Consider the following 26,172-nt stretch of genomic DNA (forward strand, 5'->3'; position numbering starts at 1 on the left):
AATGTTAAACATTTGTTGGACTTTCTTTTATAAACTGAGTAAACACACACACACACACACACACACACACACACACACACACACACACACACACACACACACACACACACACACACACACACACACAAACACACACAAACCTCCTGTAATATTACCTTCTAAAAGAACAAGCTGACACTGTGCCAGTTCAATTACTCAATAAATGATTCGTTTTGTTTTGTGTTATAGTTTTTTCCCCCAAATGGCAGTTTTCCTGTACTCTATTTAGCTTTTTCTTTATTTGAGCTTATGTGCCAGCAGATTAGTAATTAGCTTACTTCAGACCATTGCTTTCCAACTACGTACAATAAATGACTGATGGGTAAATGTGGTCACAAAGCACACATTATATTACTGGTGCTGCCTTTTAGACCAGAAAACCATCATAAATATTTTATTATAAGTTATTATTCAAAACTCTTGAAGAAATGCCACTTTGAATAATTTTGCCGTTTTACTCCTCTTGATGAGAGGAGTAGTCATCAGATTACGCAACAAAATGTTTAAACATATTATACTATGTGCTTTTTAAAGTCATTTTAAACAACAGCATCAGTTTTGGCTTGGTTGCTAATTGGGTCAGGTGCATTACATCACTTCCTGTTTTTGATGTGCAGCTGGTGGATCTGTTTGGTGTTACAGACTCTATTTGATGTGAATTTTCTTCACTGTGACGTCACTGAGTTATTCTAACACACGTTAAAATACTTATTTTCTGCTACTGAACTTTGTTTGGAAACCCTTTATGTTTCACATGGTTTTTCTTGGCTTATTAAGGAGTCGTTGTTGTTGTTGTTGCTGTTTCTCTGTCTGTTCTTGCTCCTGCTCTCTGTTAGATGTTTGGTTACTATTCTGCCTCCTTTAGTGTTAATGGTAAATCGAGAAAAAACGGTAGCATTTTTGTAGTTTTGGAGGCAAGGGTGTCAGAATTGGAGGCCCGGTTCCGCCCTGGTAAAGATCAAACGGATAGCCGAGGCCCTTTAGCCAAGGTGGCGCCACCAAGTGTAGTTTCATGTGTTCTTTCATCAGAGCCGCATAGCTGGGACCTCAGGCTAGCTGGGTGACAGTATGTCAGACGCATAGTCCTTTAACCTAGCCCATGGGTCACCACTGACCCATCTGCATTTCTAACAGATTTTCCACACTCACCGACACACCTGTTGAAAAGTCGACTCTGGTAATTGGAAGCACCATAGTCAAAAACGTGGCATTAGCAACATTAACAACCATAGTCAAATGGTTGATAGAGGCCAACTGGCAACCTCAAATCCTGACTCAAACTGGTGGCTAAAGATAAGCATAAATACAGTAAGGTCGGCAACACCAATTCGAGTACACAAAAATGTGTGTTTCTTCAGTGTGTTTGCCAAAACAAACTTACAATCAAACAGCATCTATCCCACTTTGGACGGAGCAGCTCTTCTTTCTAGGAATCTGGACAAATTTATTTGTGCTCCAAAATGTTTACAACTCAGGGTACAGGCCAGGAAGTAGAGTCTTAGTTTACCACACGTATCTGTAGCTTCTGTACTGTTACCCACCTACTACTCCAATTCAGCCACAAGGTATTTTTGCTTCAAACAAAGAGATTGAAACAGTTTTTGGATAAATGGATTCATTTCCTCAGTAATAATAACATTATCATAAGATTAAACTAATTTTCTCTATCAAATGAGACTCTTTGATGTCATTGTAAGTCGTTTTTACCTATAAAATTGTATTTCTTTTCTTTGATAGCAGACTGGCATAAAACAGGCACTTTCATTACAATACTCCATCCACAACTGTACTGGGACATAGTGCTGATTCCTGGCCATGTTCCCCTCCAGCCCCATTGGAAGTAACCACATAGATTAAAACAATAAAGGTTTCTAATAACTAACCCCTCCTTTCCAGTGCTTGCTTCCCCAGTATACGAGCCTCTTTCTCTGACCTATATTCACTGACCCAGACAAGACTTGTGAACTTCACTGACACTCTGGAAAGGAGCAAATAGGCATACTTTAAAATAAGTGTATGCTAAAATTGTTATCTTCTCTGAGACACCCTATGTCTCTAAGGCCCAAAATTGAGTATACCACCAGGCATCTCAATTTTCCTTTCCGTCTCCTCACTGTATCGTTCAACAGGGCCTGTGTGGTTCATTTATGTCATCACTGCCTCTAGGCTTCTTGCTTTTTCAAGTCAGTCAGCCAAACAGTCCATGTCAGTTTTTCCATTTGTCTCCTGTTACCAGGTCATCAATCTGTTTCCAAGCAACTGAAACCCTGTGCATCCTCCCTGAAACTCAATCATCTCTGTCAATGTCAAGCACACACAAATTTCAAATGTCTTTCAACAACCTGCCCGTCTGTGTTACAGCAAAACTGTTTCCATTAGAAACAACAGGCCGATGTAGGTATCATATACAGAGAGATTACAGAGATAACTGCAGGCTGGAGTGGTGGAAAAATAGCATTGATTTATTTTTAAAACCACAGAGTTCTGTTAGAATAAAATGCTCTCCTTCTTTGCTCTGTATCTTATCTACTTTGATTTTCTGTGCTGTGTTTATCTATCAACATTCTACAGTTGTTAAAGCCCAGTGTTTCTAATTAGAGTTCAAAATGTATTTTAAAACTGAAAACAATAAGATTCAAACTTTGCATAGCTTAACTGCATGTTCAGATCCGGTTTCCTATCATAGTTGATAGTTAAAGTTGATAGTTGATAGTCTACATACAAATAACTCAAGGATACTCAAGTATTCCCATAATCACAACTCACTCTCTAAGATCTCCCTCACTATGTTACGACAGGATGAAAAACACTATCAGGGCTGGTAACAGAACTTGTAAAAATCTTAGTAAAATGCAAAAAACTGTCAATAGTGAAATGATAGAGCTCCAGCATGCTTCCCACTTCTGTAAAACCCAGCTTCTTAATATTCAGCTATGCTCACCCATTCAAGTTCACTAAATTTTCTGTCAACTTACAGATATAATTGCTGGTTTCAGAGAGTATGAAAAAAGGGTGTTTTTTCATATTGTGTGAAATTATAACAATATATGTTTTTATTGAACGGTTGTCATCCCAATACAGTTATAAATTAAAAGTCTAGTTTTTCAAAAAGTATCTGTCTCAATACAAACAAATTAAAATAAGTAACAAAGTATGATGAGATTTCTTTAAAAATTTGCCATAAGCTAAACACTGAATTCCATCAAGAACTAAAGGACTTAATGGATTAATAAGGCAGTGCATTTTAATAGCACCGTCACTGTCGGTTGGCAGTCAGAGCCCACAAAGTCACCTGAGAGCTCATCGCTCAGGACATTTTTAAGAACAGATGTGATTCTTTTTGACATTCTTCTTACAGCCCGGACACTTATCAGATCAAAAATTCATCAGATCACAGCCACAAATGAGCAAATTCCACCTTAGTCGTAGAGTCGTAGAGGAAGTGGATGTTCTTCTTGTCAGATACACAGTTTCTGGGATTATCCAAAGCCAAAACTAAAATAAACCTGCAAAAGGCACTTTTGATCAATCTAATTTAATGTTTAAACTGCTAAGAACAAACCTGCAAAGAAGGAAAACAAACATAAATGCAGTTTGTGACTTTAACATCAAGTAATTATTAGACCCACAGTTACAAAATAAAATCTATATATAAGCTTTTCTCTCAATTTTTTTATGTGACACTCCTTTGTATTGATGAAGAAATAAAGTGTCTTTAGCCAGGTTCTCTCTGCGTCCGAGTTTTTAGAGGTCCACTTAGGGAGTCACTGCACGTTGGAGGCTGATGAGCATGCACCAGACAGAACTCCTCTTGATGTTATCACACAAACGTCATAACCTCAGCTGGCCTTGAGTCTTGTTCTGCATGATCACCATGGGACCCATCCCGTTCATTCTGATTAGTCTTGCTTCACTTTGTGCCTGAGCTGGGCCGCTTACACGCTTCCTTTTTCTATCACAAAGAAGCAAGTAAATCCATAAGCTGTGACGCAGGATAATGTGATTTTTATCTACCTTGAGGGAAATATGAAAATCTTCAAATGATGCTGATGGAAACCATGGTGACACTTTCAGGGAAGCAGACTTCTGACACTCCATCATTATCAAATAAGGTTTCTGATAGCACATCAGGGATTCTGAGAGCTTTGCAGAGAATTCTACTGAGTTACTGTGATAATGCAGAGACAGCAGAAAAACTAAGCAGAATGATAGGTGAGGGGGCATGGTTGGTGCTTCACCTCTTTTTGCCTATATGTTCAATCTCCCAATCATTTTCACATTCCTCAGGTTGAAGGCAGAGGTGGATACTACAAATGTTATGGCAATTTAGGAGGTGTAAGAAGGAATCCTTACTGATTACGATGTACTTGTAGCACCAGCTGGAGGTCACTGGATGAGAGTGCAATTTCCCCTCTGGCAGGATACTCGTCCTGTTGTGAAAAGTAGAGGGGAGAGGTTAGGCATACTCTCTCTGTAACCTAAGCCTTCACACTATGTTAACACTATGAAACAAGGTACAGCTGAGCAGTTATGCAATCTGAGACATGAAAGAAAAAACATAAATCTGGCACATACATTGCAAAGCTCTTAAAATTGGAACCGTTAGATGACATGTAATACACACAGTAAAATGATTTCATCCTCTTCTTAAGAATATTAACCACTTTTCTACCAGTATTCACATCTCCTGAACCTTTTCACATTTCATCATGTTACAGACTTCAACATGTTTCATTGGTTTTCATTAGACTAACACAAAGTAGCGCATGATTGTGGAGTGGAAGGAAAAATATAAGCAGTTTTCAATGAGGTTCCAAAAGCTGTGCTGTGCATTCACCACTCTTCATTTTGAGCTCCTTGATCTAGTGCAAAAAAACGCTTTCAGATGTCAATGAATCTGTTCACAGCTCAGGTGGAAGAATATGTCGAAAGGATAACTAATAGTCATGTACTCCACAAATATGGGCATTTGGAAAATTGGCAAGAAAGACATTTAAAAAAAAAGGAATTATGAGAAAGAATGGGCTCTTTTAAGATAAGGTCAAAACTGATCTTTCTTTACATGCAAAACACTTGGTGGAGGAAAACTAATGAACTACACTAGGGCTGCACAATCTATCGCGAGTAAATCGTCAAAGCCGTATCAGTGTGTGATACGTTCATATAGCAATGGAAAAGGCCTGCATTTATTCATGCTAATGTAACATTTAGCCAGTGAGACAGCCTCACGTCAACAGCTGCTCACACTGGACACTACTGACATTGCCCAAAATGCTGAAGGTCACAGAGTGACGAAACCACAGATGAAAACGAGAGGAATGAAGAAAACAGATATTGTCATTGCAATAAGGACCAACATTATCTCCATCTCATGATTTTCTAAGATCGTGCACCCCTACCCCAAAGACTCCATCTCCCTGGGTGCAGCATGGTGGTGGCAGCATATTGCTGTGGGAATGATTTTCTTCAGCAGAGACAGGATAGATTGGAACATGGATGGAGCAAAACACAGGAAAATCATGGAGGAAAACCTGTTCAAGGCTGCAGAAGACCTAAGACTGAGCTCTAGGTTCCATTCAGGACAACAACGCTGACCATAAAGCCAGAGCAATAGTTTATTTTAGAGCCTATTCATGCTAGAATGGTTCATTCAGTGATAGAACATAATCTATTAGAGAACATGTGGCAAGACTTGAAAACTAATGTTCATCCAACTCCATCCAATTTGTTTTAGCTTGATTTATTTTGGAAAGAAAAAAGGCCAATTTTTTTTCTGTTTCTTTCTTTCCCCCGGACCATCCTTACCTTCCTTTGACGAGGAAAGGCCATGGGAAGGAACGGATCACCTCTGGGTCCCGGTGAACGGACAAGGGGGTGTGGGGGTCCACTCTATAGTGCAATTGTCCAACCAAATTAGTGGCTAAAGTCAGTCACACCAAGGGGCAGAGTGGCCATAGGGAGGTTGGGAGGATTCCCAACCGGCTGGTGGTCGAACAATTTTTTTCTTGCTCTACCCAATGATAAAAAACAGCCATGGTGATGTGCAGCCGCAATGCCGCCCTCGCAGCCCCAGGTGACACAGTAACGTTTTTTTTTCTACGTGGCAGGTGGCAAACGGTAATTTTTTTTACCACAGTTTTTCAACTGTGGAACTGCAATCTTCACTGGAGGGGCCAAGGTCAGCGTGATTACAGGCCCGAGACGACACAGAGCAGCATGGCTGCAGCAGGTTAGCAAACACTCCCTACATGGTCCAGTCATCTCATCCCTTTGGATGTGTTCAGGGCGCACAGAACATTAAAGGTTACACTATATGTGTATAAATAATTACTCTGCATTATCGATTAAAATGAATGATGATCCATACTGGAAAAGGAAGACATTACAGGAGAGAATCTGTGTTCAAAGGATAATATTTCATAAAAATATAGGCCAAAAAATGTTACCGTGTTGTGTTTCTACATTAACTATTTTTTACAAGCCCAAGAAAAAAAGGAAATAAGTCGAGTAATTCCATTAATGTTTTTGTGTATTTTTTTTTTATATTTGCGTTCCAACACCGTAAATATCATTATGTTCATTATTGTTGCTGTTGTTGTTATTTGTAATTGATGAGGCCAGCTTGAGTTGTGGAATCGATGCAGAAGGACAGAATAATGCCAGTTGAATGAATAAGGAGGAGGAGGAACGGGAGGTGGAGGGGGGGGACCACCTAAAAATCAGTGCCAAGTACAGGTACATGGTTGGGTTGGTAATAGGTTTTTGCAATGAATTATAATAAGCCCTTTGAAACCCGAGGATTGCGGTCCAAACCAAGGCTTTTTGAAATCTGACAGCTAACAGGCTGAAAAGGCTGATTAGTTCCAGGTCTAGCTGGTGTTTTAGGATACAGGATAGATTTTTAAAAACTGCAAATAGTTTTTATTTCTATTATTAAAGCTATAGTTGGTAATCCTGTTCAGAAACACTTTTTGTTATACTGAGTAAAATCGTCCTACCACCCTGAAAGTAATTAATACATTATAGGCCCATTTACACTACCCTTGTTAAACCGATCCATGCCGAGACCAGTCCGAGCTTGAATCAGTTAACCAAGCCGAGCCGACCGTTTACACACCAAGCTTATCTCGGTTCCTTGGTTGCTCCTCGCCTCCTAGTGATGATCTGCGGTACTACTGCTCTCTGGGATTGAAGGCGGAACCAAGCAAAACAAAACGGCGGCGCCCATAACATTCAGGATGTTATGCTTAATATTGTGATATTTCGGTGTTTGCGGAGAGTCAGGGAAAGAGGGCAACCATTGGTGAATTTACTTGAGAGAGTAGGCTTTTGGGAAATGGATGAGACAAATGAACGTCTAATAAGGATTTACAGACGCAGGAAACAACGACAGACACTGAGGTTCATCACGCTCCTAAGCAGAATCATTTCTGGAAACTGTGTGGCACGGTAAGTAAGCTAGTATTATTATGAATGTTTGAAATTTGTCTGAAAGGAGTGTGGATCGGGACGTGCAGCAGCCAGACACGCCAGAAAACCCGCGGACAGTCAGCTGACTGTAAGGGCATGGCACGGTCTGCTCATGCGCTCTTCGTTATCAGATAACCAAAAAAACAGTCCGAGACCTCCCCAGGAACTAGTCTTTCAGTTCAGTCTGTTGACCATTTACAGTTACCGAGCTCGGACTGGTCTCGGCTCGGTTAAAAAAGTGTAAACAGGCCTTATGTATTCTCAAAAAAGGAAGTTAAATGAATCATTCTCTGTGGGTGCTGCATGCCTGTAAAAACTCTAACCAATCTCTGCAGTTCGGTCCTAAGGGCAGAGATTTGTCAGAGTTTTGTTCCTGCTCTCACCCATAGACATTATATACTCACCCCCATCTGTTTCTGCTTGCTGGCTGCGCATGCGCACTTCTAGTGTTTATGTATCCGGTTAGCTTAGCAGCTAGGTTAGCAGTTAACGGATGAACGTCACCGCCAAACCAAGCTCCCATGTTGAATTTTAACCCCAGCCGTTCCTGGTCTCACCATGACTTTCTTGGAAAAAAAAAAAAAAAACATCTCATATGTGTGTGTGTGTGGTTGTGTGTGTGTGTGTGGGGGGGGGGGGGGGGGGGGGGTTAGGGGCACTGTTCCCTCGAAGCTGCGTGCATGCGCAATTGGGCACTGCATCTGGATTCAGCACACACAGCACATCTATGCAGCGCAGAAAATCCAAGATGAACTGTAAACAAAATAATGATAAACCAAGTTATTCTGTACCATTTTGAAATTCTGGTGAGACAGTGTTCCACGGTCTCACTCTGTGCGGCAGGTGCTAATCGGAGCGCACCACTGATTGATGGGTGGGGCAGACGCCTTTGTAGCTGGGCAGGTTGCGGTGTGTGTCTTTGTTACTTCTGCTGCATGTCAGCTGTTTGTTGAAATCTGCTTATCTGAGATAGTAAGTGCTGCATTTCAACCAATTTGGTTGGTTTTTGAGCTCTACACCTGCTGTTTGTTTCTGGGGCGCTGTTGCTCCGCAGGTTTTATCAGCTGCAGTTGGAGTCCTTTGCAGTGTACGACTTCTGCTGGTTTCTGACCGGCCTTCTTGTTCTATCTCTGTTTTTGAAAAGCCCCTCTGCTTATACATACGTTTCTTATTTTATGAGCACAGGGGGCGTCGCTGGGGAACGGGGAGAATTTCTTTAGCTGCTCACAACCACTATTGAGCACTTTTCTTATGGATAAACCTTACATATACAAGTGCACTCTCGCAAACAGTTACAGGTGCTTGGATTCAGGTGCTTACAGATTCACTTCTATACAGAAAACCTCGCTTTCGCTTTAATTATCATTTTATACATCCCGTATTAAATAATACTGTATATTTTTCAGTGATGGTATCAAGGTGTTCGTTGTTTGTACTGGTAATAATTTATTGGTTTGTTTTGTTGTTCTTTTGACATCTCTCTCTGCAGGTGTAGAAGCAGACTCTGAGGCTGTTATCTTCCTCTCTCCTTTTCCTCTCTATTTTTTCACCTTTTCTCCCTTTTAGCATTTTGTCTCATCTTTTTCTCTTCTTTTTTCCTATTTTACCTTCCCGTTTTTGTGTCCATTAAATATGAAATAGTCCCCCAATAAAATCTAAAAAGCTTTTTGTATATATAAATAAAAAAAATAATAATAAAAAATAAATAAATCAAGCGGAGCATTATAGTGAAAGCAGTAATGATCCACTCATGAAAGTAAATTCTGTTGAGATCTTTTTGGCATTTACAATAATTCTTAATGCTACATTGCCAGACAGGACACATAAAAAAGGCCACAAATTTCAGCTTAAGTATTGTTAAAATAAGATGCTACTATTGCTCCTAATGTGAGAAACTTTCAACATATTCAGGATGTACTTATTCTGTTTTTGCCTCTTCGTAATTATTTCTGCGTGAGAGGTTCATTTTGGATGAATGCAATCCCCACAATCCTATTGTCCTAGACTCTTTATGTGATTTATGCACCACTTACTACTGAAATGGGTTCTTCACATGAAAAATCAGAGCACTAGGAGCCCAGTGCTCAGGTTTCAAGTATTAACCCTCATTATGAAACAAATCAGACATTCTATAAAGTGAAAACTGTCCGTTGCAGGATGTGCTCCTCTCATAGCTCCTTTAAGCATAGGAACCTTGTGATGTCCCTTACCGGTGCTAAAGAGCAATAAGAAATTAATCACAATCATTTGCATAACGTTACGTATAAGCACAGCCCACGTCACGGAAATTAACGAAAATGTCTAGAGAGAAGAGAGTGTGCACTTGTAAGTAGCACCATTTACCCTTCGACATATTACATGACTTGTTGGTCATCCATGTGGATCATGGGCCTTTGGCCATCTCTGCCTTTGTTGTCTACAGCAAATAAGATCCGATAGATAGTGGAACAGTGGACCGGGAAAGTTTTAAATCAAAGGAAGCAATGAATTGGCAGCTGTGATTTGATGAAATATAATGAATAAATACATATGTTAACCTTATAAATTTAACTCTGATTATTTGTCTATGGTGTCTACAATGCATAGCATATAATCTGTATACACCATTTCCTGTTTCCTGAGCTGGACACTCTGACGACCGTGGCAGAGAGGAGGATGCTGTTCAGGCTTCAGTCCATCTTAGACAATGTCTTACACCCTCTCTACGACATACTGGCCCAGCAGTGGAGCTCCTTCAGCAGAAGAGTCCTCTCACCCAGATGCACCACAGAGCGCCACAAGAAATCATTCCTGCCTGTGGTCACCAACCTCTACAGCACCTCCCTCAGTGATTCTGACACCCCCCCCCCCCTCTGTATTTGACATTTATCCATTCTTTTGCACTGTTTTTGCACAACGTCACTATCACTTTATTTTAGATCTATAATTATATATATATATATGTTTTCATATACTTGAATCGACAGGTATGATGATTTAATCTTGACTGGATGAAGAATTACACAAAACATGTGATTGGCCACAGTCACTGAGAGCTGTGCCTGGAGAAGAATCCGAATGCCCATGCAGTCTTTAAGGCAGCAGATATCTATCCAACCAAGTAAATAAAAAAAAGCCATATTTCTCATTCACTGTTCTGTTTACCGTTCAGCAGATAAAAATGCCTTCAGGTAAACGCATGGTCACTTTGATACAATAAAAAGAGCATGTGATTATGTGTTAAACTGAGCAAAACGGTTCTGGCTGAGTGAAGTTAAATCTGCATAATAATATGGAGGAAAATTGGGAAATCACACTCTTAAGAAAGGGGGTCAAAGTATTTTATTTTCAGCTTCATCGTCACAAGATATCAGAAGTTTATAGAAGTTTATAGATTCCCCGTCTATCAGTCTAATGGTGTAACAAGCATAACTTTTATAAACAATCAGAAAAGGCAACAATAGTTTTAATTGTGTTTTTTTCTGTTTAAAGATGAAATGATTGCTTATTGAGACATGAATGTACACTCTGTATTTTCTTTGTAGGATGTTTGCCTTTTTTTCCTTTAATGCACACAGCTGCAGCAACATTATATTCTTTGTGAAGATCAGTTAAAACCAGATATCTGTGACAGGTTCTAAACAGATAAGGTTGACACACATACACAGGGAAACATCCTGACAGGGTGGAGCTTAGAGTTTAAAAAGAGATGTAAACTGATGTTTTTTGAAACACTTTGCCAGTTCTTCTAAAGATGGCCGAGCTGTGGTCCAGCGCTGGGGGTAAATTGATTATCTGTATTATTCACACTGTGTTATTACTTTGTTGCTTTTATTTGGCCTATTATGGAATAAACATTGTTAATCTTAACCTTCTTCCTCATTTTTCATTATTCAGAGAACGGTTCCCTCTTGAAAAAAGAATCCTGTCTTACGCACTGAGTCTAACACCCATTTCCATGTTTTCTCAAGCTCCCACATGCAAAAGACGTCACTTACAGGGAGAATTACTGTAGGTTGATGAGTTTATGAGAAATGAGCACCATACAGTCACAAAGTGCACTACAAGCAGCGTGGCTATACAGAGTGGGATTAAACGTTATTATACAGCATCTTCTTTAGGCTGTTGTTTGTGGACACACAGGTAAGGCGGTTTCCTGTTTGACTAGCATCAATAGGTTTGTACCTCAGTACCGAAGCTTTTTAGCAGCAAAGGCTGTGGTTACAAAATCTTTATTTAGTCTGAGTTAAACAACAAACAAGTTAGCTCAGCAAGCTAAACAAAAAAACAAATGACCAACAGAACCTGTTGTAAACATGCTTGTGCAAGTTCTCAGTTATCCTGGTCATGGCAACAGTAAACAGGCTTAAATCAGAGGAAACCCGAATTTCGTTCAGGATTCTTCTGAAGCTCTGGTAGACACTCTGATAATTGGAATTGGATTTTGTCTGTCCTTTGTGAGATTGCATCAAGAATGACATGAACCTGTCTTGTTCTTTCACTCAGAAGCTGGTTTTGTGCCCTCAGAATGATCTGTCCATTCTGTGTCTTTTGATGGACAACTGGCCATGTATGCGGTTTAGAAACAGTTTTTGCTGTCTGCATCTCAGACTGAACTGAAGTTGGTTTCTGAAATCTGTCAGCTTTTTGGAAATATGCTCATACTCCTCCCCAACATGACGGTATCTTTCCCAAATTGTAACGCAACATACCTGTGCAAATTCCCAGTTATCCAAGTCGTGGCAACAGCAAACAGGCTTAAATCGGAGGCCACTGAAATTCAGTAGTTTAGACATAGACTGTAGTGATGCTGAAGCTAAGGTGGAGCTGCCTCTGTACTGTATGTTTTCATAGCTGCCTTCAGTCAGCATGCTTTCATTCACATTTACTTTTACATTGTTGCTGTCCTGTTTATAAAAGCTGTTTTACATTAACAAAGAGGAAAACAAAATAAAGATAATCATGTCTTGATATGAATGCCATTTGCTACATTCAAATGGTAATAATTAATATTTTTAGTCATATATCATTTAATAATTGTGTTGTACGTATTGTGTTATTTTTTACCTTTAATAATCTTATGTCTGTCATGGAGCACTGTTATAAAGCATTTAACCCTGAAGATTAATGAAGTACATTTGAATCTGAATACATTTGCATTAAATTGAAAGACATGATGACTGTATGCAAAATTATTAGGCAGGAGAGTATTGAAAAAAAATGAAAATAGTGAGATTGTTAAAGTTTTGGTCCACTTCTTTAAACTTGCGAGTCTAACATAAACTACCAGTCGATCAGCTTCCTGTTCCATTGTATCATCATATCTGTTCATAAACTGTTATGTTGTGCAACTTCTTGTTCTACAGCTGGAAATAGCACCACTGATCAGCTGAGTACTATGCTAAATGTGATTTCATCAAGAAGTGAAGACTTGGTTGTGGTGTAAAAAAACATCCCTTAGGCCCAACATGTCCAAGCTTTTCCACATGAGCCAAAATCACCAAGTTGAAAGAACGAGCTGTTATCATCTTTGGGAGTTTAATTTAGTTTTATTTAAATGGACTTTATTCCTTTGTTTAAAGATTCCTTTATGCTTTTGTCATATGCATTGATTTTCTGTTCTGAGTTGCAGTCTTTAGTTCTGGTTAATCTCTGTTTCTGTTCTTTTTTGAGAACCGGTCTTCTTTTGCTTTGTGTCCTGTGGTTTTCCTGTTGTTCCTATTTCTGTTTCTTGGTCACCTTTTTGATATTAATCTTAATTATTTATGATAAGCCGTGTTTGTAGTTTATTTACTTTTCTGTTTCCTTGGTTCCCTGCATGTTCTATCAGCCATTTTCTCAGTTCTACTTCAGTTCCTTCCCTTTTCTCAAAACTGCACCATGTTTCAACTAGCTGCTCCTCTTCTGTAATCATCTCTCTAGCTTAAACAGCTCTCAGTTATTCAGATCTTGGTTGGATTCCCCTTTAATTGCCATCAGCCTTGTTTCTTGTGCTCCTCTTGATTTCATGTTCAAAACATAAAATGGAAAAATATAGCAATATGGGTCACTTCATTTAGCTAAACTGAATGAATGTGTGCAGCAAAGTCTGCCACTGAGTAAAAGTCTCCGGGTGGTTTTAGTTCATACTTATTGTGGAATTAGAATTTGAGAGAATAAAGGTGAATCAGAAAATACACATATCTAGCTAACATTTTCCATTGTAAGAAGATTTTAATTTGTCAATGAAAATATGACACTGCAAAAACATGAGCAGGTTAATAAGATTATCTGCCAATGGAATGAGCATTTTAACCCCTAAAATAAGGTAATTAGAGATACTGCCCTTGAAATAAGATGATAGAGATGAGTCGTTCCTATTTCAAGTGCAAAAATCTTATTCCATTGGCAGATCAATTAAACTTGCAGCTCAAATCAAGCACAAGTACACTCATTTCAAGACAATTGCACTTACTTTTAGTTCCCTATTTGCAGTGCACCCTAAATAAATCGAAATGTGTTTTTTTCTATCAACCGGTGCTGGTGGGCCAAATTTGTATAATTCTTTACTGAGATCAAAGGCCACATTTAATCATTTCAGGGGCTGAAAAGGGCCAAGAGATACACTTTGGACACCCCTGGATTAGACTGTGAATAGTTTTAATTGTTCTTCTGGGGTAAATTAAATCTGCAGTAGAGTTTTGAGAAAACCGTGGACTGAATATCTGAACAAGCACACCTTCCCCTTGTTCTCTGCTGAGCTGCAACCCTCCCTCCCACAGAACTAGAGGCTGCTGGGCTTAAGAGAACCCAACCAATCATCCTTGAATGCATGGCTTTCTCAACAACTGCTTAACAACCTAGTAAATGAGTCACATGATCACATCTAACATATGCAAATGTAAATTTACCAACATAATAAATTCTGTGCAATTAAAACTTTGTACACTTGTGATTTTTAACACCAGACAGAAACCAGACAGCAACTAAATCACTATCCCTGGATTTTCCTCCAGCTCAAAAAGTTGAAAATGTTACTTTGCCTCCTAGCAAAGCGTCTCCCTTTCCCTTTTCACTTCACTGCTTCTCCTAACATCTCTCATCATTCTTGAAAGTCATGGTTCAGATGGTATTCTGAGTTTGTTGTGCTTTAGCTGTACATTTGGTGATAAAACAGCTTCTAAATCCTCACATTCCCTGGTCTGAATTTCTGCATCTTTCACAGCCGCTGTTGGTGTTTGTGCTCTAAATACATTACCCTGTGACTGCTGATCTGGGGGTAATAGTAAACTAACTTGAATTCACGTCATGCAATCCTTAGTTTTCTAACAGGCAAAACATTCACATTTTAATAAAGCATCAATGATATATGAACTCTGGAGAAACATGGAACACTGTAGCTAGTGTAGAGGAATACTTTTTAGCCTACAGCAGGGGATCATAATGGACCATGGAGAAAAAAAGAAATAGCAAGTTTGAAAAATCCCTTGAAAAATGACTGAAGAAACAATTTACTAAAGGATGAGGAAAGGAGATGCTTAGAGAATGGTAACTGACACTGAGAGGGAAACAGAGGGGGAAGGAAAGAAACAGGAAACGGCTAAACGGTGTTGCGAAACCACAGAGGCAAAAACAGAAATTCAGAAGAACATTCGTTAGGAGAAGTCATGCCAGAGAGACTTTTCTACTTAATATTATAAAGAAACATAGGGGCCCTCACTGATGGGGTAATGCTGAGCTGTTGTACTCTGTGCCAGACAGGGCTTATTAGATGGATCAAAGCTTGTCTAATCTGAATGCTAAGAATATGATGAGGGCCTTAACAACCCTCTGTTTCTCCACACCAGCAAGTGCTACGATACAAGGCTAACCTACAAAGATAGGATGTGTGCACTGTTCAGATCTTTGATGTGACAGAAACGTTGCCCTATTAGAGCTCTTCTGATCTGTTACCATGAGTCAGGAAATCCTCTTCTGGTGACAGTTAATGTTTTCTTATTCAATGACTCTAAATTCCACTCAAAGTTGCCAAAAATGAGACCGAAGCTGCAGATCACCGTGAACTTTACAACAAATCAGGCTGAACACAGGAGAGGAATATGAGATGGGATTAGAGCGGTTAATCAAGCTTATCTGAAAGTCAGTTTGGGAGGAACAGCTGCACCATTAAACCCAGGTTAACATAGTTTTCACGCCTATCATGTTTACATGCGGCTGGTAGTAAGATGTTGCTAACAACACCTCAAGGTGCCGATAATGCCATGAGTCAAACACGTTATTAGTCAAACACATTTTTCCAAACAAAGAGTTTTTTTTTTCCCAACATGACACCTGCACACCTCGGAGTAAAGATTTAAGTGCAATTTTGTACACATACAGATTGGCAACTGTTATTTTAGAAAGACAATCATTGATATATTGTGATAAGAAAAAAAAAATTAATTGATTATGTTTGCAAACCTCAAAAACAAATATTAAGATTGTGATTATTATTTGCTGTTTTGTTGGTGAATGTTGTGATGACAGTATAACTTGGCTTTATCAAACAATTACCTAAATAGTGTTAACGTTTTTCTGCTTCGAGTTGGTGGCAACTACAGACCCAAGATAGTGAGGGGATTATTCTCCTTCCTCTGAAAGAATGATGTTTATTATTTGTCTGTCAAGTCCATGGCTATACTGACAAATGTGCAACTGAAATTTTATGTTTTCGGGAATAAAATGGCTAATAGTTTCTTAATTACTTCAACAGAATATTCTAATGCTCTTCTTCCACAACATTAAACAGACATCACCACATATATTACTGGCATAAACGGCCTGAATGCCTACTACTTATATAATTAGCTAATATTTATTGCAGTTAAGGCAGCTAATTGCTTTACTGTTCAGTTTGCGATATACTGTGCTGTGCTACCAAATATGAGTGGGATCAGCTCAGGTATCAACTCTGACTCACTTCCAATTTATTGGGTTTCAAGGCTTAGTTACAGCATCTATGGGCTGACTAGCCACAGGAGGGGGTAAAAAGCTGTAAGATGCTATTCTACACTGTTTGTATACAGGCCTGAGTGGGTACCAACCCCTACTGATGTATGACCAACATTGTGTCAGCAATGGGAATCTATAAACTTCTGATATTTACATTTTGACAGCACAGAAATGTGGCCTTTCAACACATGCAGTTACATTTCTTATCTGACACTGCTTTTAGGAGCTTAGGTTTGTTGTCAGTGAGTGCATGTGCAGAAGGAGCAGTGGCCTCATGCACATGCAGCTGAAAAGTTGTTGTCGGTGCAAGACTCGGACTCTTTCAACACTTCACTTCCCTCTCTGATCCCTGTTTACCTCAACGAATGAACAAAACTAGAAAAAACAGACTTTGCTGTCACCTTTAAAACAAAACAAAAAAATCATAAAATATTTGCTTTATTTCTAGCTTTTACTGAAGTTTTGGCAAGTGTGGGCTTGTGAGAGGCAGTGATATTTGTCACTGCAACAAAAATAGTTTTAAAGAGGATGTTGGAAATTTCAAAAAGGAAATGACACAAGATTTAAAATCATTTGAATTTTGGTTATACATCAGTATCTGTAGTAGAACCAGAAGTGAAAAGTCTGTTACTTTGCCAACCAAGTTTGCATGCGTGATGACAGGATCATGTGAAAACTAAATTTCTGGCTACCTTTCAGTGATATGGAGTGCACTTATTTGCTCCTCTTAGTACCAGTAGTCCACTTTATTGGCACAACACCCACTGTAAAGGAAGTGAAAGATTTCTTTGAGTTTCATCATTCTACAAAGGCCGTTTTTCTGTACTGACTACACCTGAAATCACAACACAATTGGACTTCCTTTTTATATTAAAGTTCATAGTTAGAAGTGTTTGGATCACTTAACATGCTAAAATCAAAAATTCAAAAAAATTGTATTTTGAAAATGGCAAATATTAGCAGTGCCATAAGAGCAACTATTCAATGCTTTATATCAGGACTAAAACAATGCAAATAAATAAAAATTAAAAGGATTATTCCTCCAGCTGCAGTGAGAAATGCTCACGGATCTTTCACTTCTTGCTTATTTTTTAGGAAAAATTGCATGAAACTAGGCCATAAAATCGTTTAAAGGGCTACAGTTGACTCTAGGGCAATTTCTCCAGTCAATCATTCAAGCAGAATGAAGAAGGTGCGGAAAAGGTGTCTGTGGATGAAGCTTTGGAGGCAGAGGCAATCAGTTTGGAAACTTAAGAGAGCCTGGAGTGTGAGGATGAAGGGATGCTGAGGGCTGGAGGAGTCAGGATGAATTTCTTTGTTGCACTGAGAAAGAGCACTTTGAAGAGTGGTAGTCTGTGGTATTGTGAAAGCTAAATGACATTAAGTGTTTCTATAATTAATCTCTGTCAAAGCTGTTATAATGAAACAGGTCCTATTCTGAAAGGCAGTAGAAGGAATGAGATGAAGGCTACATGCAGCAAGGTATTTATTACTGCTCCCAGCAATCTCCTACAGAGTCAAAGTGATATGTCAGGAAAGATCAGTAAGACCATCATCATGAACTTTAGTGCCTATGTATACATAATGCTAACAAAAAATCCCTCAGTGAAACCTGATATGTAAATCAAGTTGTGTGTGAGCACCAGGTGCACCACTCTTCTGACAAACTCAATTATTTAAACTACAAAGCTTTATGTTACAGGCGCTGTAGCAAACTCAGTTTTCTGGTTCAGAACTTGCAGTGAAGAACTACTGAAACTGTTTGCACTATATATCATTTTAAAAGGTTACCTCAGTTCCCTCACACAGAAGAAAAGCCCATGTCTAGGCAAAAACAACACAGTACCGCTTCCTTCCTCAACCAACGAGCACCTGATCCTTTATGAGCCAACAGCTGTGTGCTCTGGTTTCAGCTTGTTTGGGAAGTGTTTTGATGTGTGTCAGGATCCTCTGACTGTGATGCTGCCTCGCGCTGAGACAGACAGGCTAGTCACATACATCAAAGAATCCACATCCACAGAATCTATCAACTCACATCATCCAGTTGTACATTTGAATCAACAAGCACACACTATTAGCAATAAATAATTTGCTGAAGTATACAAAAAATATTTTTATGAACGTGTCAGTGTATGACTTGTGAAAAAAAGGTTAACAATTCTATATTTTATCTATTTTTAAACTCACCTTAATGTCATTATTTTTCTATAGATAGGAGCATGCAAGGCCCTGGATAAAAACTTCCACCCTCTCCAGGTTGAGGGAGCTCCGGCCTCAACTGTAGGAGTTTTTGTATCTTGTTCACCAGTGAGGAGGTAAAGGAGCTGGAGATGGACAGTAATGTCTATGCTGCACAGATCCATTATGGTGAAGAAAAAGCTCAGTCGAAAGGCGAAGCACTTCATTTACTGGTCAGTTTACATTTCTACTCTCACCTATGGTGATGAAATGAGCATAGGCTATGTCTCATTCCGCCTACTTCTACACTTCGAACACTTAGTTTTAAGTATGTAGTGTAGATAACATAAAAAGTCAGCGCACTGAAAGTACCCGGATGACCCCCTAAAAACGGGCACAAAATGCAGTGTGTAACGATGGACCCTACTCGCACTAAACAGACGCCATCTTGACTACAAAGCGGTAAGGGAGGGGCTAAGGACGTCGGGAAGATGTTCCCATTTTGAAAATAATGGCGGACAATTCAGCCGAGACAGCCGGAGCTGCGACACCGCAATCATATAAATGTAAGTAATGGTGGTAATACGAGGCATTGTGCTCGATAGGTATTTGTAAAATACACGAACATACCTCATGTTCAGCCAATATTTGGAGGATCCTGCGTTGACGTCGGAGGCGATGTAATTTCAACATGCTGTGAATGTAAACGATTGTTGTTTTTATAATAAAAAAAACGCCGGCATATATTTTTTGGTGGTCTGAAAAATTTGCGGTCACGTGTGTTGCGTTCGTCACCTCATCCCGTCATTTCCGGTAAGCGTTTTAACATAAGTGTTCCTTTTGGAACACTACTAACGGTCGAAAGTGGGCACTACGGCAGTAAGTGGTCAGTGCACATCAGCAGTGCACTGACGGAAGTATTCGGAATGAGGCACAGCCTTAATCTGCAGGGTGGCTGGACTCTCCTTTAGAGAAGGGTGAGGAGTAGAGCTGCTGCTCCTCCACAGTGAGAGGAGTTAGCTGAGCTGGCTCGGCTATTTGTTCCAAATGCCCAGGACATGTTGGAGAGGCTATCTTTCTCGGCTGGCCTGGTAACATCTCCGGTTTCCCCCAGAGAAGCTGGAGGACGTGTCTGGGGAGAAGGCACTCTGGATGTCTCTGCTGAATCTGCTACCACCAACACCCAGTCCCAGATAAGTGGAAGACGACGAGTATGATTGTATGATTTTTATATTATTTATACAGTTGTGTTGAATATAAAAGCAGTTCATCACTATCCAGATCAGTGTTTTTTTTTTTGTTAGAGGTTATGTTTCTACATTATATTTGTGATCTTTTTAAGGCAGGACACATATTGGCCAATTTATAGGCATGCTGATAAGCTCTATCTAGATTGTTTAGAAGAATAGCATCATTTCATTACAACCTTGATTGAAAATATACAAAGAAGCAAAGACAATTAAACACCGCTCATTTAAAATTATCTCAAATCTGTATGGTAGAAACAGTAAATGAATCAAAACTCAGCCAATGATAAGCTCCAGGGTGATGGAAGAAGGTCTATTTGTGAGTACAAGCCTGTGAGGCCCAGATGTCAATAACTGACAAAAAAAAAGAAACTGATGAAAGCCAGATTGTTTTATTACGCTTTTTTTTTTTTTACATTATTTTGGGTTAATTGGAACATTTTGCCAAGGCTCAAATTACTTGAGCATGGTTATTAAAGTCTTAATTTATTTTACTGTTTTCATATTAGCTTTTTTATTAGAAAATAACCCAATTTGAACCTCCCTCTGTTTTATCTATCCATTTGGGCCCAAATGTGTTTGCTCCCTATTGAACTAGTGCAATAATCATATAGGATCACATGTCCAGACGTCAGGGCTAGGACTAGGGAAGTATGAACCCTCCTGTTCAATATAGTCACATGCAGTTTAGCCAAATATTATTCCTACCCGATGGCAGATTTAGGTTTAAAGTGACACAGTTGGGGACCTTCCAACTCTGACACTTAGATCTTATCTTGTCTTATCACCAAAGGTAAATCAATGAACAACACCTGAGGAGATGCACAAATAAAAGTGTTTATCAGCAAGAAGTATCATATTTCTCCTAATTCAGCTTCCCTTAATTGGCTTCCTGTTTAATCAACAAAATAATTTAAAATTCTCCTTCTCACTTATAAATAATCTCACTTCTAATCAAGCTCCATCATATATGAGAGCTCCAATTACCTTGTATGTACCTGAGTTTGCAGGTCTACTGGTGGTTTCTAGTTTCTAAAAACAGAATGGGAGGCAGATTCTTTAGTTATCAGGCTCTTTTGTGTCTCTGCTCTGTCTTCTCTGACCCCCAGTCGGTCGAGGCAGATGACTGTTCACACTGAGCCTGGTTTTGCTGAAGGTTTTCCTCCCTATTATAGGGGAGTTTTCCTCTCTACTGTCGCTTCATGCATGCTCAGTATGAGGGATTGCTGCAAAGCCATGGACAATACAGGCGACTGTCTCTGTGGCTCTACGCTCTTTCAGGAGGAGTGAATGCTGCTTGTCAAGACTTGATGCAATCTGCTGGGTTTCCTTAGATAGGAAACTTTTTGACCAATCTGTATGATTTGATTGAATTTTACTTTGTAAAATGCCTTGAGATGAGATGTGTTGTGAATTGGCACTATATAAATAAAATCTAATTGAACTGAATTGAAAAGCTGCTCAGCAATTTTAAGAAATGTTTGATTACTGTACTGCATACATACATTTTTCCACTGATTATTTATAAAGATATAAGTAATTTTCAACATGCATACATCCATTTCCTATACCCACTTATTCATGTGGGGTATCAGGCGGCTGGTGCCTATTTCCAGCTGTAATTGGATGACAGGCAAATTTCAACATATACGTTTTTGATGAAATATGAATAAAAACCAGATCAAAACTGATCCTCCTTACAAATTCTTTTCATTGGGATGTGTTGGAATATTTCAGATTTCACAGATTAGAAATAGATGATTTCTCTCATTAGCTTTTTAACTAGATTTTTACATTATATGAGTACTTCACTGTTTAGTGTGCCGCATGTTTCATACATGTGCTGCATTAAACTTCAAGACTCAGTCATAAAATAACTTATGCTCTAACACCACTGAGTCAAAAGTCTTAATTCATCCAAAGTCATTTCCATTTAAATCAAACCCATTAGAGCCAAAAGGACATATGTTTTCCTGCCACCTCCCCTGGCTAATCCACTCTATTTGTGGCTCAGCATGGAGTATTTTACTGAGCTACTTCACAGCATGATGCGTCTTTTAAGGCAAATGAAAATCCTTCTTGGCAAGATTAATGGCAGTGAGAAAACAATCCCATCTTCAAAGGGGCAACAAATATACCCAATTAGAGCCATTCAAGCAGTCTAGGAACAGAGAGCTACATTTTAATCTCTTGTAACTCCTACTATTTATTTAGGCTGCATACATGTATAAAAAAATTTACCACCTTTGCTTATTTTTGTTATAATCCTTAGATAGGTTTTGGTTCTTATTTGTGTTTGTTCTCATTTATTCCTTGTTCTTCATTATGCTCAATATTTTTGCCTTATTAGTTATTCTTAGTTATTCCTTTGTGCTTAGTGTTTTAGTTTACTCCTGCATCCCAATCCTTGTATACTCTAGTTTCTTCCCCTTAGGTTAGTATTTGTTTTTCCCCTGGATTTAGTGTTTATGTGTATCTATGTTCATCTCCTCGGTGCTAGTCAGTCCGCCTGCCTACTTTCTGCCACGCAGCATCCTCTGATTAACATGCCGGCATCCAATGTTATTTTCCATACATCCCTCAGTATTTAAGTCATTTTGGTCATCGTTTTCACTGGATCCTCCCATTACACTCCCCATTTCTATGCTTGTTGTCTTCCGTCTCTCTCCTCGGTGTTCTGCATGTAACTCTGCCGTGTTCCTCGTCCTGTTCTCCTTGTGCTATAGTAAGTTCTCTGTCCTTACTTGAAAAACTATTTTATGTTCATTCAATGGTGCTGTCTGTGCCTGAGTCCTACTCCAAACTTACACAACCTGACACTGTTTAGGTAATCAACTGTTTGACCACCAGGGGCAAGGAGATTTTAATATATTATTTTAGGGCAATCTGGATGCAAAATAAAAAAGTCAAGCATAGCATAATGCCTTTCTCTTCAGCAGATTAAAATGATTAAAGGTTTATATGATTAAAGGTCCCAATAATGTACTTCTTTTGAGTCTTACTTTGACCTCAATTACAATTCCAGTAACTTTTTTTTGTTTAACTGGTTTTTAAAAAAGGAAAAAAATATGACAGGGAAATGGAAGTAGCTGAACCCTTGCCTAAGGTCGCCAACAGTGGTGGGGTGAATAGCGAGTTTTACTCTGAGGCGGATGGATGGTGTCTGTAGTCTCGTTTTCATCAACGTTTTTAAGGCACATTTTCAAGTATTGCGTTAGAAGGGGTTAATGGAAATGGCAAAATTAACTCACCAAATTTCACAAATAAGTTTTTACACTTGCTTGAGGTGTTTTTTGACTTTTTTGAAAAACAGTAAATGCACTGAACTGGAGATGGAAACACATTTGTCGAATCAGTTCTGACATAGCGGTTGTTTACCTCACGACTGATCAGCTATTTCTTCTCGGATATTCCCATAGAGCTCGAAAACAGGTCTGGAAGCTGTCAGGGTTCTCTGTGTTGGCTGCTCTAACTCTACTCCTCAGGTGTGTCTAGTTGGCTGAGGAGGCGTGGTCCACACCTGCAGCTCGTTGCAGGCGGCTTCCTCTGGCTTCTTAAGCAGAGCACTGGCAGATGGAAGACGCCGGAGCCTTAACCAGTCGTGGTACGACGTGGCCTCTGTCCCAACTCTCGGAAACCAGCTTGTGAGTTTTTTTGTTACTCTTCTTTTTTGAGTATTTTTTTGTACCTCTCTGTTGCTCCAGATTTTGGTGCTTGGATGCACTCACCTGTCTTGACGTCCCGTCCGAAGAAACAGACCAGCAGACCTGTCTGCTCAGATTTTGCTCTGGCGCTCCCCTCATACTTCCTAGAAGTTACCCAGCGAGGCCTGAGATCCCCTTTCCCGGGTTCTGTTGGTTCTGTGCTCACTCTGGTCAATCCATCTGTCAACCGCTGCCGATGAGGTCGCCTCGGATTCCTCGCCAGCTACATCTGCCGCCCTCAGCCACTAGCCACCTATCTCCATCTGAGTAGTCACATAGAGTTCTCCTGACGCTACTTCTTCCCGGTTAGGTCCGCCCAGCCTAATGGTAAGCAGCGCAACTCCTAGCAAGTTTCCTGGCTCTTATTTCAGAAGAACTCACTTGCTCTTTCTTACAGACTCTCCAGCCGTGACGTTCTGACCCAGCCGAGTCACCTGTAGTTCCGTCCATAGACCTGCCTGTTTTCCTTTAATAAAAATCTTAAAACTGTGCATTGCCTCCCGTTCGTATCTGCATGTGGGCTCGTCATCTGAAAACCATGACAGAAGCAATAACTGACGAAGAGACGCGAGCATTTTTAAATATCATCCATAAAAAAAACATAAAAAAATAACTTGCTCCATTACTTATCTGTGGTCCGTGCCAGTTAGCAACATCTACTTCCTGTTTATTACAGTCAACGTATGATGATGTTACGCTATGCGTCTCCTGGTTAATTCACTACTAACCAATCATTTGGAAACATGTCTGATGCACATTTTATTTTTGCGATATTTTAAAATTTCGCTTAACATTTGCATTACAATTGAATGGAAACACAGGTTGTCTGGGGCCCGTCAACCTTGGCTCTCTACCCTTCTCACCATTCTAACAATTTCACACCTCACCTTTCACGCATTGTGCACACGGACACACACATACACACACATCCTTGTTGAATATACTAAGTGAGGACCGTGCCGTGACTTCCATTAGTTTTCAACCCTTTACCAGTGCATACCAGAATATACTTAACCCCACCCTAATCTAAACCTAATTGACACCTCAGTCCTAAACCTAACCCCTAGCCCAGAAAAAAGTCAGGACCAAAAAAGGGTCCTCACTTTATATCAGATTCCTCACTTTACTAGTAAAATGAGTAAAAAATGTCCTTGCTCAGATGTAAGTACATGAACACACACATACAAAATCAATCTATCATTTCCTTATGGTGACATAGAGTTACAGAATAAAAGGCAAACGGTTTAAACTGCCTTGCTCATTTTTCTCCAGTATCAGCTTCTCTTTCAACATGCAAACTCCTGATGCCATGGTTACTCATAATAACAGCTGTTAATAGCAACCAAAAATATAAGCAGAGGGCACTTGAGAAATGCAGCTTCCTGAACAGCATGGATTTGGGAATTAGAAAATCTTTACTTAAATGAAGAAAGCCCTAAAAATAAATCCCAACACATGAACACAGCATAAAAAAAATTGCGCTTCTATGTTTAGGGTTGGCCAACTGTGAGAATGTTTACTTGTGAAGTTAGCGGCAACTAATGAGAAATGTATGCCCATAATCCATAACTCCTTAAGAGCTTTGGGCATTTTTCTGGCATGGAATACTTGCCCTGCGATAGACTGGCGACCTGTCCAGGGTGTACCCCGCCTCTCGTCCATTGACAACTGAAGATAGGCACCACCGCCCCTCGCGAGCCCACAAGGGATAGACATGTTAGAAAATGGATGGATGAATGGATGGATGAATGGAATACTTGCCTGTTATGGTAAAAACATCCCATTTGGTTGAGGGTGGGATCTTATGGATTCTTGTTTTTTCTGTTTATTTGAAACCATGAGAGTTATTGAAGAGGATGATCTTAAAACCACTGTGAGTAGCACAGTACCTGTAGTCTGATCTGATTAGCTCTAATTAAAGAGATTTCTTAATGTTTCCAAGGAATTATCAAAAATATGGATTAGAAAGAATGATATTATGTGTGATAAGTTGGAAACTATTACTAAATTAGTGCATGTGTTTACATTTTTTGTCTAGGTACATCGAAATGAATAGAGATACATTTTAAAGGAGCAATAAGTAATAATAACACCTAGCTTTTAAAAAATTGGAACAACACAGAACCATCTCACCCCTACCCACTTTTAAAGAGTTTTGTAGAGGTTGCCAACTCAGGAAGACAAGGACGTTGCACATCTAAATTCAAGATGACAAGTGAAGACAATTCAGCCAAAGTAAGTTATTATAAGCAGCTTGCCCACCGAGACGCAAGATCCAAAAGGGCCAACATCCTGCCACTGACAATAGCCTATGTTGTTTCCTCAACTGTCTGTTGCTGCTGTGAAACCCCAGAGTTTTTACTTACACAAGATAGATATATTCAGTTCTATTTCTGGTCCACTTCTCTTACTGACCTACATGTTGACAGGCTGCTGCTCTTTTGCTAATATTAAATACCAAATGCCACACTCTTTTTTTTTTGGCCATACCGGGAACTCTCATATAATTGGCTCAGGAACCAGCAAGTAGTTCCGCACCGTACCTCTAGGTTTGAAATGAGAAAAACTTGACTCAGACATTGTTG

General features: G+C 39.5%; 2 protein-coding genes across 2 annotated transcripts in view; both read right to left on the minus strand.

The window, feature by feature from the left end:
- The window catches only part of LOC118565912, a 377,406-nt gene that overhangs the window by 213,788 nt on the left and 137,446 nt on the right, over positions 1-26,172 (minus strand). The gene's annotated exons all lie outside the window — the stretch shown is intronic.
- Positions 1-26,172, minus strand: part of adam19a (ADAM metallopeptidase domain 19a) — a gene marked incomplete in the record, with an annotated part of 318,150 nt that overhangs the window by 178,339 nt on the left and 113,639 nt on the right. The window contains 1 exon segment of the mRNA XM_036146125.1: positions 4,393-4,469.

The sequence above is a fragment of the Fundulus heteroclitus genome, chromosome 14 (assembly GCF_011125445.2).
Source record: "Fundulus heteroclitus isolate FHET01 chromosome 14, MU-UCD_Fhet_4.1, whole genome shotgun sequence".
Taxonomy (NCBI): Eukaryota; Metazoa; Chordata; class Actinopteri; order Cyprinodontiformes; family Fundulidae; genus Fundulus; species Fundulus heteroclitus.